Below are 21,354 nucleotides of genomic sequence, written 5' to 3'. Positions count from 1 at the left end.
GGAGGACGCACGTCCCCGAGGCCCCGGTAGCGGCGGGCGGCTGCCCGGGACCGTGACGGTCTGGCCCCCGAGTCGGGGCCACACCAGGAGCGGGGGTTGCGGCGTCGGCCGGACCCTCTGGAGTGACGGTCGGCGTGGGGTCGCAGCCCAGGAGGGCGCCCCCTCCATCCGTGAGTGCTGCTGACAAGGCCGGAGACGTGAGGCCAACAAGGAGGTCTCTGGACCAACAGGCAAGTGCAGGGGGCTCTGCTAGGGGCCCCCTTGGCGTTCAAGGGGAGGGATGCACATTGCCCAGTGGTAGTGGGGTTAGTGGGGTGGGGGGGCGCAGGCCGGAACCTAGGGAAGTACAGGGGGTGGCGATCCCTGGGGGGTTCAGGTTAGTGCAGGGACGGTGAGTGGTGCACTATCTGGACGTCTTCTTTTGCGTGGGGCCGGCGGGCTCTCCGGCCTGCATGCACTTGCTTAAAACTATCGAATGGGTGGCGGGCCACTTTGGACACTAGGGACACTGAGAGACATGGGAACACAGACACTGGGAGACATGGGGACACTGAGACACTAGGGACACTGGCTGGGAGGTATGGGGACACAGACACTTGGGGACACAAACATTTGGGGACACTGGGACACAGACACTGGGAGACGTGGGGACACTAAGACACTAGGGAGACATGGGGAGACTGGCTGGGAGACATGTGGACACTGGGAGACACAGACACGAGGAGATTAGGGGACACTGCTCCCAGACACTGGGAGACTAGGGGGACACTGGATGGGAGACATGGGGACACTGGATGGGAGACATGGGGACACTCGGAGACATGGAGACACTGAGACCTTTGGGGACACTGGGAGAAATGGGGTTACAGACACTAGGGACACAGAGACATGGGGACACAGACACTGGGAGACATGGGGACACAGACATTTGGGGAAACTAAGACACTAGGGACACTGAGAGACATGGGAACACAGACACTGGGAGACATGGGAACACTGAGACACTAGGGACACTGGCTGGGAGGTATGGGGACACAGACACTTGGGGACACTAGGAGACATGGGGACACAAACATTTGGGGACACTGGGACACAGACACTGGGAGACGTGGGGACACTAAGACACTAGGGAGACATGTGGACACTGGGAGTCATGGGGACACAGACACGGGGAGATTAGGGGACACTGGGAGACTAGGGGACACTGCTCCCAGACACTGGGAAACTAGGGGACACTGGATGGGAGACATGGGGACACTGGATGGGAGACATGGAGACACTGTGTCCCTAGTGTCTCCATGTCCCAATGTGTCTACCTATGTCTCACAGCATCCCCATGTGTTGCAGTGTCACCATGTGTCGCAGTGTCACCATGTGTCGCAGTGTCACCATGTGTCCCCTAGTGTCTCAGTGTCCCCATGTCTCCCTGCTGCCTTTCCCCTCAGCCCTCACTTCCCTGAGCTGTAGTCTGTCTCTGTAGGCTGGGAGCTGCTGTCTGAACTCTCTATGCCTTGTAGCTGCTCCCCTGCATATCAGTGAGAAGAGAGAGGCAGGGAGGGATTTGCTGTAACTTCCTATCCCTGCCTCTCTCCATACACAGTGACCCGTACTGGCCGGTCCTGGTATTGCAGAGTAATCTCCATTTATACTGAGAGAAATATTTGCATTTGTATTGCCGGTATTACTGCAATACCATCACGGCCAGGCAGTCTCAAAAACCTAAGAGTAGTGTGTAAAAAAATTTTGAAGTAGTGTAATTTTTTTCATTTTTTGGTTTTGTTTTAGGGATGTGTTGTTGGGATATAATATTTTGTGGGGCTGCTATTCGAGATTGGAGGATCTTAACCAATGCTACTTGTGGTGATAAATCATATTACAATCTCTGTCAAATAATGACATACATATTGGCATTGCCACCATATGTGTGGGGAATGTTGTCCTCTTCTCAATTGAATTTGTTCTGGTGTGTAGAATCATTACCTTCAGGCTTTTTGCTGTAAACATTGTCTTTTCAGAGAAAATGCAGTGTTTACTTTACAGCCTAGTGATAACTTCACTGGCCACTCCTCAGATGGCTGTTAGACATCCTTCCTGGGTAATGGCTGCCTAAAATGCATCCAAACATTCAGTGTCTCCTCCCACTGCATGCAGACACTGAACTTTCCTCATAGAGATTCACTGATTCAATTCCTTTCTATGTGGAGATGCTGATTGGCCAGGGCTGTGATTGAATCATGCTTGCTCTGCCCCTTGTGTTCCTGACCCTATAGTGATCCTTTAAGGGGTTAAATACTTACCTTTCTCCAGTGCCAGGCTCCCTCGGCACTGGGGACTCTCCTCCCTCTGCCGACGTCATCTGCTGAATGCGCATGCGCGGCAAGAGCCGCACTCGCATTTAATCAGTCCATAGGAAAGCATTGCTCAATGCTTTCCTATAGACGGCAGCGTCTTCTCACTGTGAAAAACACAGTGAGAAGCGCGGAAGCGCCTCTAGTGGCTGTCAATGAGACAGCCACCAGAGGCTGGATTAACCCTAAAGTAAACATAGCAGTTTCTATGAAAATGCTATGTTTACAGCTGCAGGGTTAACCCTAGATGGACCTGGCACCCAGACCACTTCATTGAGCTGAAGTGGTCTGGATGCCTATAGTGGTCCTTTAAGCTACATTTGTTGTATGTCTTGTAAATTTAGAGTACAATATTTAAGTTTGGAAAAACAGTTAAGTTAAGTGAAAATATTTTTTTGACTTGGTTATTTTTGCTTAAATAATTGCTTCATAAATAAACCCTTATATCATTTTTTTTTGCTGCACTCAAAATACTCATCCTCAGTATTTTATTGTGGTTTGGGAGGAAATGTACCTCAAATTGTCCTCCAGTAACTGGCAGTCCAGATGCTGGCTCAATACTAGTCAAAAAAAACACAAACACCCTGGGGTAAAAATAACTTTATGCAACATAAACAGGACACGTTATTTCCTCATACCTGAGGCTGTACCTTGGAGAGGCTAACATTTACTTTGTACAATGTACTATGCATAATATGATGGATGTTCGTTAGCAACAAGGAAACAGAAATCTGGACCCACACAGGCAGAGAACATTGTGATTTTATCATGAACCCTAATATGCAATATTTATAATATTTGATGCCATCATCACAATATAATTGTGTCCTTGCTGAGGCGATATCGTCTGTTCTCAGGAGACCATTGAACAGCCAGGAGGATTTTAGAAACAGAAAATGAATGGTTCATGTCGAAATCACAACACAGAAATAAACTCTGGAGGTTGGTTCCTGGGTAAATGTTAAATTAGCAACAATTATGCCCTGATCTTCTTTAATAAAATATAATACAGGATTTTAAGTTCTTGGGGATTTTCAGACTGCAGCAGAACATAGGTATAATGATACCTGTTGGGCTACTTATCCTTGGGGCAAATGCAGGTTTCTAAGTAAAGGTTCTTCTTCCTGAAGATATGTCTGAAGGGTATCCATAGGGGGGCATAGATAGCATTACAAAATGAAGAACAGATGAAAAGTGACAACTGTTGATGAAACAGATATCGCAAAGCAGAGCACCAAGCACAGTTGATTAAAAGATCATCATTAGATACATATAGAATTCATGTGATGTTTATTACCCTAATATGTACAGGTGATACTCGAAAAATTAGAATATTGTGCAAAAGTTCATTTATTTCAGTAATGCAACGTAAAAGGGGAAGCTAATATATGAGATAGACGCATTACATGCAAAGCAAGATAGTTCAAGCCGTGATTTGTCATAAGTGCGATGATTATGGCTTACAGCTCATGAAAACCCCAAATCCACAATCTCAGTAAATTAGAATATTACATGCAATCAATAAAACAAGGAGTGTACATAGAACAATATCGGACCTCTGAAAAGTATAAGCATGCATATGGACTCAGTACTTGGTTTGGGTCCCTTTTGCAGCATTCACTGCCTCAATGTGGCGTGGCATGGAAGCTATCAGCACCAGCAGATGACATGGCTCCCCAAGTCAACACACACTGTGGAAATTTCACACTGGACTTCAAGCTTCTTGCAGTGTGTGCCTCTCCATTCTTCCTCCAGATTCTGGGTCCTTGATTTCCAAATGAGATGCAAAAGTGGCTCTCATCAGAAAAGAGGACTTTGGGCCACTGAACAACAGAGCAGGTCTGTTTTTCTTTTGCCCAGATAAGACGATTCTGACGTTGTTTGTATTTCAGGAGCAGCTTGACAAGAGGAATACGACATCTGAAGCCCATGTCCAGGATCCGTCTGTGTGTGGTGGATCTTGATGCACTGACTCCAGCCTCAGTCCACTCCTTGTGCACCTTTTTCTTCCACACTTTTCCCTTCCATATAACTTTCTATTAATGTGCTTTGATACAGCACTTTGGGAGCATCCAACTTCCTTCGCAATTACTTTTTGAGGCTTTCCCTCCTTACGCAGGGTGTCAATGATGGTTTTCTGCACAACTGTCAGGTCAGCAGTCTTCCCCATGATTGTGATTCCTACTGAACCAGACTGAGAGACCATTTAAAGGCTCAGAAACCCTTTGCAGGTGTTCTGGCTTACTTAGCTGATTAGAGTGGGACTGTCACATCCTATTCCTAGCTGCTGATCATTCTGGCTATGGCTTCTGGTATCCAGTACTCTTTTTACAATTCTTGTTTAGTTTTCCTTGTTTTTTTCTGGTTTTCTATTCTATGTCTGGTTTTCTTTATACTGGGTTTTCTGGGTTCAATCCTGTATTCCGTTCCTGGAATTCCCAGTCTCTTGGATTCCTTTATATGTTTGTTTTATGTTGCCACACCCGTTCATTTTCTGCTTTGTTTGTTTGTGATACGTCCATATAGCAGTTCGTAGTTATGGAATTCAGACGACCCGCCAATCTCCCAAAATTTGGAGGGATCCCAGTTCCTTTTTAACCAAGTGCACACGTCTACCATTCAATAACCTTTCCTCTTTTATTTTTGGATAGGAAAAGTTCATGTATTTTTGCTTTGCGCGCTGAGCAGCAGAATGCTGTGTGCATGTTTTTGTATCTCACACGTGGCTACAGCCCAGTGAGGCTGAAGACTTGGCTGTGTATTGTGTCTCCTATCAGTGAGGAACATGGGTGGAGATAAATTAAGAGGTGAAAGCTACTATTATTATATGGGCGTTTGGTGGCCATCCATCAGTCAGATAACGAGAATCCATCTCAACGCATTGGACGTTTCTAAATTGTCACCACTTTTGAAATTTGAATGCAAGTCATTAACCTTTTTACTACGTTATTATGACTGTGTCACGTTTCAGTGTCTCTCACAGATATACAGCCAATTATTTGACAGGATGCATTGGGTACCAAATGGTCAGTAAATCATGCTTTCTGCCATCACATTCCATCACAGCTGCTCACAAGCCTTCAGCAATTATAATAGAACGCTTATGTGCTAATATTTATTTCTTAATGATAGCTGTCAGTGACTCGCCTTAAGCCATAAGCTTATGTGGAATTTGTGTAATAAAGTTCTTTTATTTATGAGAAAAATGCTGAGTAAGTATACTTTTACTTAATTCAACTACAAAGAAAGACACACCAGCTCAGCTGTTTCACGAAGGCTTCATGCAGCTTTGGCACATTTCATTAGATGCATGTAGACCTCTCTGTGTTTATATTTTGTTTGAAGTAGCTAGTTAGTGTTAATCTACATATGTAGACAATAAAGCATTATTCTGATCTATATTCAATACATTCCGTATTAATATTTTAGGTAGTTATAACACTTATTAACTCTGTGTACAGTCTGATTTTGGCATGTTTCCCCATACATATTGACATAGTAATGGAATCATTTTGGAAGGATTCCTCATTGATATTAGCAGGGTCAGAGTTTCCCTTACACACACACACACATACACACAAAGTTTGGAGTATTCGATGGCATGCTTTTATACGACTAGTTTGGGGTATGGTTAATTGGTGAATGTGACTAGGTTAATGGTTTGATGATAAGTGAGAGAGACCTGGGATTGGGTGTGTGTATGTGTGTGGAAGTTGTTTGTGGTTTTATATGTTTGTCGGAATGCTGCTTGTGGAGTTGTAAGTCTGGGGGTGGCTGTTTGTTGTGTTGCCTTTGGGGCTGTAGTGGGGGCATATGGTCTTTAGGGGGAGATAGTAGTTATAGTAGGGGATAGAGGCTATAGTGGGAGGCTTAGAGCTATTGTGAAGGATAGGGGATACAGTGCGGGATAGGGCAATAGTGGCGGGGGATAAAGGCATTAGTGGGGGGATAGTGGCTAAAAGTGGGGGTATAGAGCTATAATGGGAAGGCTTGTAGTGGGGAGGAATGTAGTTAGGGGATGTAGTGGAGCCTAAAGCGGGGGAATTGGGGCAGTAGTAGGAGGTTAGGGACTATTTTCGAGTGATAATGCTTATAGTCGGGTGACAGGGGCTGTAGTGGGGGGAAGAGGCTATAGTGGGAGAATATTGTGGGGTGGATAGTGTGTATAATGGAGTGACAAAGGCTATACTGGGGTAACGTGGGCTGTAGTGGAATGACAGCAGATATATTGGAGTAACAGGAGCTGTGGTGGGGTGACAAGGCTATAGTGGGATAATAGGGGCTGTGGTGGAATGACAGGGGCTTTACTGGGGTAACAGAGGTTGTGATGGTTTGACAGGGGTAGTTGTGGGGTAAAAGGGGCTGTGATTGGGTGACAGGGCTCTAGTGGGTTGTAATGGAGTGACAGGGGCTGTGGAGGATTGACAGGGGCTTTACTGGGGTAACAAAGGTTGTAATAGGATGACAGTGGTTGTGTGGGATCGACAGGGGCTATACTGGGGTGACAGAGGCTGTGATAGGATGACAGGGGTTGTGGTGGGGTGAAGGTGGCTGTGATGGGGTGACAGGTGATACATAAAAGAGATGCCCCCACCCCCGAAGCTTACCTTGGGCCAGGGAGTGCGGAATCTGGTTCCCGGGTAGTTTGGTGGGAGATGCAGCATGTCTCCTTCTGGCCAGCGCAGGGACATGTACCAAGGCATTGCCTTGGTAATCTGCTGTAGCACTCTAATATAATACAGGCGAGGGAAAGCATGCCTCCCTCTCTTCAGAGTCTGCCTTGCAGTGGCTGGCCCGGGCATATCTTCCCTGTCGGACTCAGTCACACAGCAGAAAAAAGGGGTGTGCGCTGAAGGTGATCTTTGATTTCCCTTACCCGTCATGCCTCCCTTCTTCTGATTGCCGCCTAGAAGCCATGGCCTCAGTGGCCTTGTGACAAATCCGGCCCTGGATGTTAGAATGGTACTCCATGATGTTGCTACAGTACCAGATATCTATTACAAAGAGAAAGATAGATATAGGTGATACTCAGGTTTACTTAGGGACTGCCACAGGTAATAATGATTATATATATTATTTTAATAACTACACTAAGAAATTGTTTAAAGGAACACTTAACCCTAACTCCCCACCCAACTACCGTCCTATCTCGTTACTGCCTTTTGCATCCAAGATCCTTGAGAGACTTGTGTATGCGATATTGACAGACTTCCATGAACCCAACTCTCTGCTTGACCAACTTCAGTCTGGATTCCACGCTCATCACTGTGTGGAAACGGCTCTGACCAGAGTATCCAATGATCTAATTGCTGCAAAATCTCGTGGTCACTATTCTATGCTAATTCTCCTCGACCTTTCTGCTGCTTTTGACACTGTTGATCATCAACAATTTATTTTCATCCTCCATAATCTTGGTCTACAAGGTACCTCTCTCACCTGGTGCTCCTCCTACCTCTCCCAGCGCTCTTTCAGTGTCATGCTGGCAGGAGTGCCGTCTCAGCGTAATCTGTAAAATTTTAGCACAGTTTGACACTTACCTGGGTGCTAAAAGGCACCAGCATTGCATCCGCTCTTCTCGAGCAGGTGATGCCATATACTGATGTAGAGATTTATTCTTTGGCTGAGAACATTAGCTAAGCATTCCCTGCCAACTAACGACTTGCATTCGTTCCTGCATAGAACAAACTAACATCCGGCTTCTCCAGCTCTGAGACGACCGACGCAGTGAGAGTGCATGCTGGGAACCAGGTAAGTATCAAACCGTGCTAAAACAATTTTACCAATTCTGCTGGAACAATGCCAAATGTCTATAGAGGTTATGGTGTTTAGAAATAGAATGTTCTTTAAGTAAAAGAGGTGAAGTATGTGCATGTTGGCTATAGACATTTATTAACTAACACGAACATATTTTACTTGAACTTTTATAATACATAACTATGCCAGGTTTGGACTTTCTCCTGCATAAATGATAAAGGTCAAACTAGGATTTAATATTTTAAAACCCAGGGGGACTTCTATACTTAAAGTTTAATCCTGTGAAACAAAAATAAAATATTAGTACACCATGGTAACCCTTTAACAACTCAGAACATACTGCTCATGTATTGCACAGCGCTATAGCAGAATTCTAGAGTATTTAAGATACATACACACATAAATAAAATAATATAATTTATTAAAGTGTACCTGTCACTGCACAGAATTTTTAGGATTACATTAAAGAGCTTTACATTACATCTATGCACTGGGCCGGCAGATTCTGCTACCTAAGCTTAGCAAAGCCTATGGGCCAAACACTTCCCCAACCCTTTACATATAGCTGGGAAATTGATAGATAATAACAGTAATAATAATAATAATAATAATAATAATAACTATTATGATTATTAGTATATTGTATAATACCCTGATGTCTAATGCAATTCTTTATATAAACAATACACTAAATATACACTATACAACATGCACTACAAAGTTTGCATACACATATATACATACATTTTGAACATATCCATTCAAACACACACACTGCTGATGGATTAGCTGGTGCAGGTATGTTTTCCTCCTCAGCTTGTCTGAGAAATCCGAGCAGCCCCCAAACAAGAAGTCTACCTTGGACCCAGGTGCGCCAAATGTCTGCCATAACAGCTCCCCAATATTCATGCCAGTTCAGGGCTTGTCTGGCTTCTGTTTCTTTGTTTTGCACCTCATGTTATCAGAGCTAGCTAGGGGGTCCCACAAAACTCACCCAGTGAGGGCATAAGGACTTTAAATAAGAAGTTCAGTAGCCATTTGGCCCAGAGCTCTTGAATCATGCAACCATCTGCTTGTGACTGTAGGCTCCGTCTCCCAAGGGCATTAGATACTTCACACGTAGCCTGTCACTCTGCTGTAACTTGGTTTGTTTCATTGAGATACTAAGAGCATTTAAGTTTTATCTCTTTTCATGTGATACAATATAATCACATAATTTTTTAGAACATTCTGTAAACCTACCTCACATTGGGGACATATGCTTCTCTGCAACAACCATCACTACGTTTTATATCAGCTACATTGGAGTTTCACCGTGTCACGGGTTAACTATTCAACAAAGGGTGAGCTAATTGTGGACTCACAGCCCTTCATTCCCCCTGTTTTTGTTCCTTTTACATCTACTAAGATTCTATGTTTTGTCCCATTTGGGTTTAGTGACTTTATTTTTCCACTTATTTCCATCACTGAGTACTCCATGGAGACCAGACTCGTCTAAGGATACTTGTGAGATACTATAATTGGTTCTTTTCCGATCCATAGACTTTGGCTATTTCTTGGATCTTGTGCTGAGACAGGGTTCCTCTACCCCAGACATTTATTTATATATTTATATATGTATGAGTCACTTTTGCACTAATTTAAATGTTTCTGTAAAGTCAGAAAACAGGACATTGGAAGCAAATTGGGATGGTCCTTACAAAATAAGAAATACTATGGGACAAACAATTATTCAAGTGCAAATACCTCTTTTTGGGTTCAAGCAGATCAGTGTAAATTATATAAAACTAAAACATAACATGTGAAAATATATTGATATTGCATTGTTTTTGTTTCTATTTTAGATCATTTGTAGCAGATCTACAGAAGAAAGTTGGCCGGTGAAAGAAAATGTATTCTCGAAGGCAATCATGGAGCAGAAAGAAATAATTCTTTAGCATCCTGCTAATATGATGGCGACAGTTCTTGTCGTGGTTACATTTAAGATGCACTAAAAGATACTTTTAATCAGGAATTAGATTGTGATTTCTTGGGAAATGTTAGACAGAAAAGAGACAAGGAACTAAGTACTTAATGGCCATGTTTGTTTTAGGTTATGTACAACTGTGCAATATACAAATTAATTTCAAAGGAGATGGTGTTTTTAAAGGCACTCTAGGGTGTATTCCTGACATCATAGTTCTAAAATAACAGTTTAGGTCCCTTGCCCTTCCTTACATCCGGTTAAAAAGGTGATTTTTCTCACCTTTTTCCAGCGCCGTGCTGGTCCGTCGTGACTGGCGCAGCCCATTTTCTGCCCCCTTTTCTGATATCATCAAAATTAATTTCTCAGCCAATCCAATGCTTTCCTATAGTAAAGCATTAGGAGGCTATCGCGCATGCTCAGCAAAGACCCGCTCTGCGCCAATCAGCATCTCATCTGAGTGACTGCCACTAGAGGTGTTCCTAGGCAGTAATAAAAACACTGCATTTTCTCTGAAACTAATTCATAGGTGCACCACTTCTCAGCCGCCCTACTCTGCAGGTGCCTTTTACTTTCTGCGGCTCGTTTACTGAACTTCTCGCAGGCAGCTCCATTCTCACGGAACAGTCTGCTTCATTCCACCAGACCCTCCCCTATTCTGCAGTCCTTTGAGAAGTCAATAAATACCCACCTCTTCAGAATAGCCTGTGGACTCCCAGGCTATCTGTCAATACTCTCTCAATTTAATTAGTGGGTCCCTGCTCCACTTCACTCTCACCTTCCAATTCTTCTACTTTTCCACCTTGTCACTTAGTTGCAATCCCCCTCGTTGCCTTTCCTGCTGTGTTCTTATACCACACCTCCTATAGATTGTAAAACCGTTTGAACCGGGTCCTCATCTACCTACTGTTTCTGTAAGATTTTGTAATAGTTTGTCTCATTTGTTGTTTGTCCCCTTAATAATATTGCAAAGCACTGTGGAATAAGTGGGCGCTATTTAAATGCCAATAATAATAGTTATAATAATGGCAAAAAATGATGTTCTGTGACACATCTCTCACAGGTGAACAATAGTTTATATACGCACGTCATCTTCAAAGTACGAGAACATTTGAATTAGCTTTATATAACTTCCATTCTTAACACGATTGAAGTAAATCAGTATTTTCCAGGGCATAGATCTGGTTGGGTACAGCAGAACCGCACAGTTTACTGGCAATGCATGCAGTAACCACCTGATCTTAGTTCCTGGTTTTCAGCAAACATCCTCTGTTTACACTCCGAAAAGCACAGAAGTCAAACTTTACTAAAGATTTCAACTAGCATCACTGCAGAAACCTGTGAATGTTAAACAGACCCTACCACAAAATTAACATTGAATCTCCTAATAATTAACTGACCATTGTTAAATGACTACAAAAGTTAAAAGGTCATCTTAGTGTGGGAGGGACAAATTATGTGGGTCACTCTGCAACGTGGGACAGCATAGCAAAATGCATTGTCAGATACCCTTAGTTGTTCAGCATTGGGGTGTCTGCAGGCAACTTGGGTTCAGGGACAGATATCCTATTAGCCAGCGTAGAACATATTGCTTTTGCGAGCTGGGCAATTTGGAGAGTTGCCATGGCAAAGCTCCGAGGAGCTCATGAGACGCGTAAACTTAGCTTGTATCTGGAGGAGCAGCAGGCTTGAGTTATTCACCCCCACCGGACAATCAGGGCTTGCAATGTCCCCCCTCCTTGAGAAAATGGTAAGAAGAAGGGAGGGGTGATATAAAGCAGTTTGTTTTCTTCTATACACACATACACTACAGCCCCTATGCATACACTTGCTGCATTCCCTATGCACACACTATGCCTCCCTATGCACACACTTTTTTCTGCACCTAGCCACACACATTAAATCACAAACACAACACAGCTGTAACCGACCTATTTACACAAAACACCACAGTCAGTTCACTCTGCACACAAGCAGCCTTCAAACATACACACAACATATTTTTCTGGCCCCTTCATCCTCTGGTATCCCACTTATGGAGACACCAGAGAGAAGTCACAAGCAGGTGCAGTGCAAGAATGTCATTAATTTGTTTGCGATGCGCAGAACACATTCTGGACCTTTTTCTCATGCAGGCGCTCTTCAGCAGAGCTCTGTGCATGGGCTGCCCTGGAAGATCCATTGAACCGACATGTGCTCACCCCTTTCCGACTGAGTCACTGTAATTAAAAATGGCAGGGCCACAATTTTTCTTAGTGCTTAGTCTGTCAATTATGTAAACTCTTAGAATGTACTGAAATAGATAGTAAATAGTTTTCTTAGGGGCATATGATTAATGTGTTGATCTCATTCCATTCCTCCTCATTTTCCTTTTTAAAAAAAAAATTCTGATTAATAATTTCTTTATGAGTTATGGTAAGCATTAGGGAGAAAAAGAACAGCCACTTAATTTATTTTATTTTTAAAGTTCCATTAGTATACACTGTTACTGCCAACACCTACATACATACACTGCTACGCACACTGTACATGCACACTATGCTACACAGACCCTACACAAACATAATATTATGTTATTATTTATATAGCGCCAACAAATTCCGTAGCGCTTTACAGTGGGTGGACGAACAAACATGTAGTTGTAACCAGACAAGTTGGACACACAGGAACAGAGGGGTTGAGGGCCCTGCTCAATGAGCTTACATGCTAGAGGGAGTGGGGTAAAGTGACACAAAAGGTAAGGATAGTATTAGACTAATGACAGTTGCAAGAGAGGAATCAGTCGGGAGCTATTTACAGTTTAATTGATACACTTTTATGAAGTGGGTTTTTTATGATTTTTTGAAGGAGTGAAGACTGGGTGAGCATCTAAGAAATCTTGAAGGCGAGCATCAGAGATGGGAGTACGGACAGAAGATAGATGTAAGTCATTAGCAGAGCGTAAGGGCCTAGACGGGACATATTTGTGTATTAGGAAGGATAGATAGGTGGGAGCAGCATTATGTAGGGACTTGAAACCAAGAACCAGAATTTTAAATTGAGCCCTATATCTTACAGGAAGACAATGTAGGGACTGACAGAAGGGTGAGACATGGGAGGTGCGGGCAGATAGGAAGATGAGCCTCACCGCTGCATTCATTATGGACTGTAACGGCACAAGTTGGGAGTACGTAAGACCACTGAGAAGCGGATTACAGTAGTCAAGGTGATAAAGGACAGTACAATGGACCAGCACCTAAGTTGCATCTGGCGTTAAGTAGGGTCAGATGTGCGTAATGTTTTTGAGATGTAAGCGGCAGGATTTGGTGATAGACTGAACATGAGGCATGAAGGAGAGGTCGGAGTAAAAAAAATACCTAGGCAGCGAGCCTGCGTGGTGGAGCTGATGGTAGCACCGTTGACTCGGAGACAGACACAGGAGTAGCAACACTTGAGGGAGGAAAACCAGAATTTCAGTTTTGGTCAAGTTGAGTTTATGGAAGTGACACACATACACAGAATTTCATATGCACTGATACATTAACACACTGCTACACTTCCACACACAGTACACATCCGCATACACAAACTCTTTGTGTTCAACCATTGTTATCCTAAAAAAGTAGTCCCTACCTTATGTAAAACTTTTAAATAATTATCATTAAAAAGGCTGCACAGGGGCAGTAGCAAACAATATGCAATAATAAGAAAAGAATCATGCAGCCTCTTTAAGTCATTGTCCTTTAATGTGTTTATTGAAATGAGATATTTCATTAAGGGTTCTAAAGCGGAACACATTTTCCTCATTTCTATGTGGAGGAACACTTTAGCATAGACAGAGCTAAGATGTGTGACACACAATCACAGAGGTAAGTGTACATGTCCTCAACCATGTTGTTCCTTCAATGAACATATAGAAGAGCTTTTCTCTAATGCAATTTTCCTCTGAATAGTTTTTCATTAAGAAACTGCTGCACTGTGCAAGCAAGATCTCCCCACAGGACAAACCTGGCAATTTAGAAAATACTTTATAACCAAACTCTGTCTCTCAGATATTGTTTGACTACATTACCCATAATTGCCTTAAACCATTTCTCAAGCAGCCTAGGAATACAATTGTTTAGAAATATGAATATTTGCATCTCACACTTAAGTGGAATGGTCAGGAATTTTAACTAATTTCTACAATCTGTCTAAAAAATACATTTATGTATTTGGACTCTGGAAGGCGACTGCAGTGCATCCCACTGGTGAAAAAATGTACTGCAACTGCTATGACCAGTTCGTTATAAGGAATTTTGGCAATGCACATGTCTGGGTTTTTGAATGCATATTGAGCCATTAACGTCGCTTCTTCTGCCATATTAGAACTTATGTGGCTCAAATTTTAAACTCAGTTTCTAAAAGCAAGGAAAAATTAGAATAAGCTGATTAGTGAACATTGATTATTATAATCATGTATAATGACGGACTGACAGCTGTTTGGGCCCCCGGGCAAAATTACTGTATATACTCGAGTATAAGTCGAGTTTTTTAGCACATTTTTTATGCTGAAAAACCCCAACTCGATTTATACTTGAGTCAATGTCTGTATTATGGCAATTTACATTGCCATATTACAGACAATGGGGCTTTGTAGGAGGGGGCTGGCAGAGAGCGGTTACTTACCTCTCCTGCAGCTCCTGTGTCAGCTCCCTTCTCCTCCGCGCCGGTCCGGTCAGCTCCCCTGTCAGCTCACAGTGTAAGTCTCGCGAGCGCCACAGGGTCATAGCACGGCCGTGAGACTTACTTTGGGACTTGCAGAGGGAGCTGACCGGACCGGCGCGGAGGAGAAGGGAGCTGCAGGAGAGGTAAGTGCTTCCTGCCAGCACCCTCCACTAAACTGCCAATGCCACTGGACAACCAGGGAGTGAGAGCCCCCCTCCCTGCCATGTATCAAGCAGGGAGGGGGGACGAAAACAATAATAATAATAAAATAAAAAATAATAATACAACAAAAAATATTAAAAGAATAATATTATAACAAAAAATAATTAAAATAATAATAAAAAAATAATAATAAAAATGCCCACCCCCCACCAAGCCTCTGCAACACATACACAAACACACACTGCATCACACACACTCACACTGCATTCATACACACAAACTGCATTCATTATATACACACACTGTAAATAAATATTCAATTAATATAATTTTTTTAGGATCTAATTTTATTTAGAAATTTACCAGTAGCTGCTGCATTTCCCACCCTAGTCTTATACTCGAGTCAATAAGTTTTCCCAGTTTTTTGGGGTAAAATTAGGGGCCTCGGCTTATATTCGGGTGGGCTTATACTCGAGTATATATGGTAGGACCTGGACCCTTTGAAGTCCAAACTATATGTATTAAGTAAATATAACGTCATGACTGCATGTTTGCATCAGTGTAAATTAACCTTTTTTTTTTTTTACATATCGTTCCAGTATGAATGCATGTGTCTATATAGGACAAAGGCCATCCGCAGGACCAGTGTCTCTCTGTGCTCGTGGTCGGTGTTGCTTAGTGTGTGTCATGCCACCTTGCGGCCTGCGGGCCAGGACTCTGCCCCCGCTAGTGTGTCCCACAGAGGAACGGCTGCGAGATATTGAGGTGGGTTGTCAGAGTCGTTGTGTTGTCGGCGGGCCCCATGCGGTCTCTCCATTACCTGTGTCTTTACAGCATGCTGGGTAGGAGCTCTGTGTGCTCGTGAGCTGTGGGCCTCTCTTGCCGGGCCTAGGCTTATGTAGGTTGTACCGTACGGGATGACCGGGCTTTCGACGACTTGGCAGTGTTTGAGGCACTTGCCTCCGCATACCCTCCTTTGGTACAGTATCAGGTTTCCCGGGTTTTGTTGTAGCTTTGCCGTGCTGCAGGTACGGGTGGAGCAGTGCTGCCGTGGCTGACCTCTGCTTTCTGCACTGGAGTTGGTCAGGTGAGATAGGAGTGTTGGATCTGCTGGCTATGTGGGTCCAAACATCTCCGCATAACTTTTCAAATCTGGCTTCGAAGCCCCGGGGGCAACGGGGTGTCTGTGGTCGTTCTTCAAGATGCGTGGTCCCCAGCAAGAGATTGGCCGCCTCTCCCAGCTGTTGGGCCCGCAATCCTGGTAGGCCGCAAGGCCAGAAGGCAAAATACGCTTTCTGGAGCTGGTAATTTGGGATCCACAATTTCTGTGTCGTTTAAGGTGCTTGTCAAGCAAAATTATGATCCTTCTGCCTATATTTTGTGTAGGTTTAGTTGATTTAAAGGTTGTGCTGGCAGGAGCTCTCAGTAAACACGTCTGGCCAGCTTGCAGGTTCAGGCCACGCCCCCCCCGTAAATGTATTTCTGTTGTGGACATGAAATATTACTCTAATTTTTTTAGTTAGTAAAATGTCTATTTACTTTAGATAGTTTTTAATCAGTTTTTATCAATTCATATGTGATTTACTTAAAATGGCAGCTAGGGCCAGGGAGTTTCCCTTAGTCATCAAATAATACCCTCATTAACAAGATGGCGCTGGAATCTGGGGGAGACATGCAAGATGCCAGTGACATCACACCCGGTAGGACGAGCAATGAATCAGCCACTTAACCCCTAACCAATTATTGATCCATAATTCTATGTTATCTCTGACAATGCTTATGATGTAATTTTGCTTTATAAGGGGCATGCCACCCCCTCTAAAAAACATTCCTCAAGTTTTTCATTAACTTGAAACTTGTGTCTGGTGTGAATTACTTCAGGGAGCGTGCACGCACAGTTTCTTTAATTTGGCCAGGGGCAGATACACAAAATAATCAATTTATTGATTGATTTCCACTTCATTTGGCGTCCAACGTGGGGCCCCGGATTTGCCGGTTCGGAGGGCCGGAAACCAACAGACCGGAGCGGACCTCCAGAAAGTGGGACAACCGGAGCCTGATCACCTCCAAAATACAGCCGTTGTCTGTATTCTCCTGTTTTGTGTCGGTCTGTCTCCGTGTCCACTTCCGGCTTCCAGAAGGCTACAAGACGGGTAAATTCTTATCCGGTGCCTCTTTAAACAAACCTGTCGATTGTCTATCTGCCTCTTGAGTGCTTGTATGCATGTGTGTGACGGCCGGTGTATGTGTTTTGGCCTTTTAAAATAATTTTAGCTTGACTGCCTAGCGGGCAGGGGACGCAACAGCCGGTAAAGGGCTGGGGACCACCCGAGTAAGAGGGTTGGGTTGTTATTAGCAGCGCTGGGGACCACCCGAGTAAGAGGGTTGGGTTATTGTTGACAGCCAGTAAGGGGCTGGGGACCACCCGAGTAAGAGGGTTGGGGATATTACTGTCGACCTGGTAAAGGGTTGTATTACAGTCTAGAGAAAGACTGGGATTATTGTTATAATTACTGTGTTTTGCTGTTTGAGACTCATTGTTTAATATATACATGGCCATATTACTCTGTTATTTTGTGGATCCTGTTTAATTGTTGTTACAGTGTGGGTACCCTCGGTGTGAGTGTGTGTGTTGTGTGGTTCGCCCTTGATTCTGAAGTTTACACTCATCTCTATGTGTGTGATTTCTGCAAATGTCTTTTGCTTAGCCTCGCCACGTTTATCTTTTCCTTTGTTCTCTATCTCTCCTGTGTTTGCTGCCCAGAGCTGTGTTAGTCACCCACGCTCGCACGCTTCGGTTCGTGACCACCATCTCGGGTAGGCGGACCCCTGTGACTGGTCTACGTTTAGGGAAGACGCACAGGACTCAGGTCCTTGTGGCAGTTGAGCACTGTAGACTTTCCTCCTTCTTCTTCTCCCTCCCTCTGTCTCTGTCACGTGGCGCTCTCTGTTTGGTAAAGATGGGGCAGGAACATGCTAGACCTGCTAAGGGATTTTTGGCTTGTGATATTGTGAAGGAGAGGGCAGGAGAAGAAGCAATGTTGAAAATAAAGAAGATAGCTAAGGTTTGTGGTTTCCAATTGTCACCCAGCGGTAGGTTACAGCCAGAATTTTGGAGGAAGCTGCTTGTTGATAAGGAGGGTTTATTGTTGGATAGCGGGCTGACAAAAGCTGTAGAAGCCTGGTATCGGGTCGCTAGAGGACTCAAACGGGAGGGTTGGACAGAGGAGGAACTAGACTTCGGGGTCAGACGATTTATGTGTATCACCGAAATGTATGCAATGATGATGTACCTCTAGCTGCCCCACGGCCACCACCCTATGATGGCGCCCAGAGCATGCTGAATGACTCCCCAGTTAACGCCCAGACACCACCTCCTGCTAATGTAGGACATGTCCCCACCCCTCTGTGTCCCGTGCTCGGAGCTGATGGAGCCTTCTATTACCCTGTGCCACTCCATTCCTTTTCTCATGCTTCCACCCCTCAGCCGCCCTTCCAGTTCTCCATTGTCCCCGACCCAGTCCCGTTATCACCTCACCTCCCAGCCCCCTCCGATGTCCCTTCATCCCCACCACCTCCCTGTCCCCCACCTCTCCCGTTGTCTCCACCTATTCCTATTGTCCTCCTGTCAGTCCCTCCTTCCCCCATCTCCGATCCCATCCGATTAACTCCTGTCCCACTATCTGACGCCTCCCCTTCTTCTCTACTTCCCCCTGCTCCTCCTCTTACTAATGCCTCGTCACTTCTCTCTGCTATCTCTGCCACCTCGGCCCGTCCTACCACCTCCTCCTCTTCCTACTTCCCCTCCTACTACTCCTCCTACTGATCTGTCGTCACTCCTCACTGCTATTTCCGCCGCTCTTGGACATCCCTTTAGCCCTGCTCCACCCCCTACACTCCCTGACGTCCCTTCCGTCCCCGACCCTCCTCCTACTGACCTATCATCTCTCCTCTCAGCCTTCTCTGCCTTAACCCATCCCACTACTCCTGTCCTTCCCACTACACCTTCCGACATCTCCTCTAGTCCCCCTCCTACTGACCTATCATCTCTCCTCTCTGCCCTCTCTGCTTTAGCCAGTCCCACTACTCCTGTCCTACCTACTCCTCCTTCCCTCACTCCTTCCGTACCTACTCCTGTTACTTCTGACCCGTTGTCTGTTCTCACCTCCGCCCTGTCTGCACACCTCTCATGCCTAGCCCAACCCGCTCCTACCCCTGCCTCCTCTATGGCCCTTGTCCCGTATTCCCCCGATGCAGATCCCAGTTATCTGCTCAAGGTGGTCGGCTCGGATGAGTCCGCCGCTTCAGGACAACCCTATGCTGTGGGAGTCTCTCCGGCAGCCTCAGGCTTCCATCCTACCACGTCACAGATGGTCACTCCCCATAACATTGCCACTGGTCTCCCTGCTCCTGGGTCTTCAGCTGTACAAGCTCCGGCTTCTCTTGATGTTGCTTCCTATCATGGCCTTCCGATCCCTGTCCCCCCCGAGGATGACAATGTACAAGGGCATAGCCTGTTCCCCCCTCAAGATAACAGACCCTCACAGAGACAGGCCACCTCCGGGGTGCATCTCCAGGTGCCCCCTGCTACCGAAGGTGCTCCACCTATGTATGTCACATTCAATCCTTCACAAGCTGCCACCCTGGTCACTTCCCTCCCTGACCCTGAAAAGCAGCCCATGCCCTTCTTCTGCAGAATAGCTCAAATCCGTAAGACATATTCCGCTGCTTGGCGGGACCTTTACAGATTGTGTGAAATTAAAGCTGGTGATGCCTATTGGCCAATTATGGCGAGGAGTTTTATTGATGCTCCTCTCACTACTGACATGGACTTCCAGTCAGGTATTACCTTTTGTGATCAACTCCGTGCCTGGGCTCAAGACAAATTAGCTGATCAAGCCACCTGTATAAATGACATTGTTCAGGACAAACTCGAGTCTGTAGAGAAGTATCACTCACGCCTAACCCAAACCTTCTCTGATCTTGGTTTTAGTGTCTATAATAAGGCTCATATTCAGGTGTTGTCTGCTGCCTTCGTGGCTGGTTTAAAGGAAAATATACGTAAGGGTTTAGTCCTCTCTCGTCCTGAGAATAGAATAATCCCCCTGGATACCCTTTTGTTGGTTGCTAAGGGTCTAGAGTCTGTGTTACAACCCACACAGAGAAGAAATAACCCCCTGATGCTTGCTGCCCCAGTTCCTGTTACTGGGCCCGCCTCTACTCCCCAAGCCTATCCAATACAGCAGCAGACATTGCACTCCACTCAGGGTCGAATACCGACCGTGACCAGGACCTGGTGCCCTCATCCTAGGTAATTTAGGCCACTACTCCCACGGTATTCCAATCCTTCTGCTGCTGCCTATGAATATTTTCCTTCAGGGTACTTTCAACCACCACCACCTCCACCTTTTCTGTACTTCCCTCCTCCTGAGTATTCCCAAGCCCCTCCACCTCCTTCTGACACCCGTGCTTATCCTCCAGCTTCTGCTGACGGGTATGATGCTGATGATCTTCAGGAAGAACGCCCCGCACCTAGACAGAGGCGTACTGCTCGCCCTGTTCCCCAGACAAGTCTCCCTTCTACTTCCGCACGCCACTACACTGATCCTGACCAGGCTCACTTAGATTTATTGCAATAGGTAACCGGCAAGCCTGTGTCTGATGCCCCTGTCATGGCAGTGTCTACAGGGGATAGGGGGGGACCTCTTGCTACAGTTGTCCTACCCGTTGAGGGACATCCTACCACCTTTTTAGTTGACACAAGTGCAGCCCGTAGTGTTCTTAGAGAACAAGACCTGCCAGACCCATCCTGCCTGTCAGACACCGATGTTTCCTGTGTAGGTGTTGACGGTACTCCCCGCAGCAACCCACTAACTAAGCTCCTGCGTGTGGGCTCTGATATCCTCTCACGGTTTGTCGTTTCCTCCACCTGTCCCATTAACCTCTTGGGTGCTGATGTTTTGTCCCGCCTACAGGCCTCAATTACATTCACTGTAGATGGTCAGGTACAACTACTCACACCCCTATCACGCAAAGACACTTCTGTCCTCTGTTCTTTACCCCTGCTAGTACACCTCACATCCCCCACAGAGGGACCAAGGGTCACGGATGCCCCCAGTGCTCTGGATAGAATCCCTGCTAAACTCTGGTCTACAGGCCGTGATGACATAGGCCGCCTGCGTGTTCCGCCTGTTGTGGTCACCCTTCTGCCAGGAGCTGCCCCACCACGGAGACCTCAGTACCAATTGAAACCTGCACAGGCTCTTGCCATATCCAAGCAAGTTGACAGCCTGCTAGCAAAAGCTCTCATCAAATGTGTGTCACAATGCAACACTCACCTGTTCCCTGTTAAGAAGAAAACTGAAAAGGGCCGACCAGATCAGTACCGCATGGTCCAAGATCTTCGTGCTGTTAATGATGTTACTGTCCGAGACACTGCTG

Source organism: Pelobates fuscus, chromosome 6 (assembly GCF_036172605.1).
Source record: "Pelobates fuscus isolate aPelFus1 chromosome 6, aPelFus1.pri, whole genome shotgun sequence".
Taxonomy (NCBI): domain Eukaryota; kingdom Metazoa; phylum Chordata; class Amphibia; order Anura; family Pelobatidae; genus Pelobates; species Pelobates fuscus.
This window is presented reverse-complemented; position numbering follows the sequence as displayed.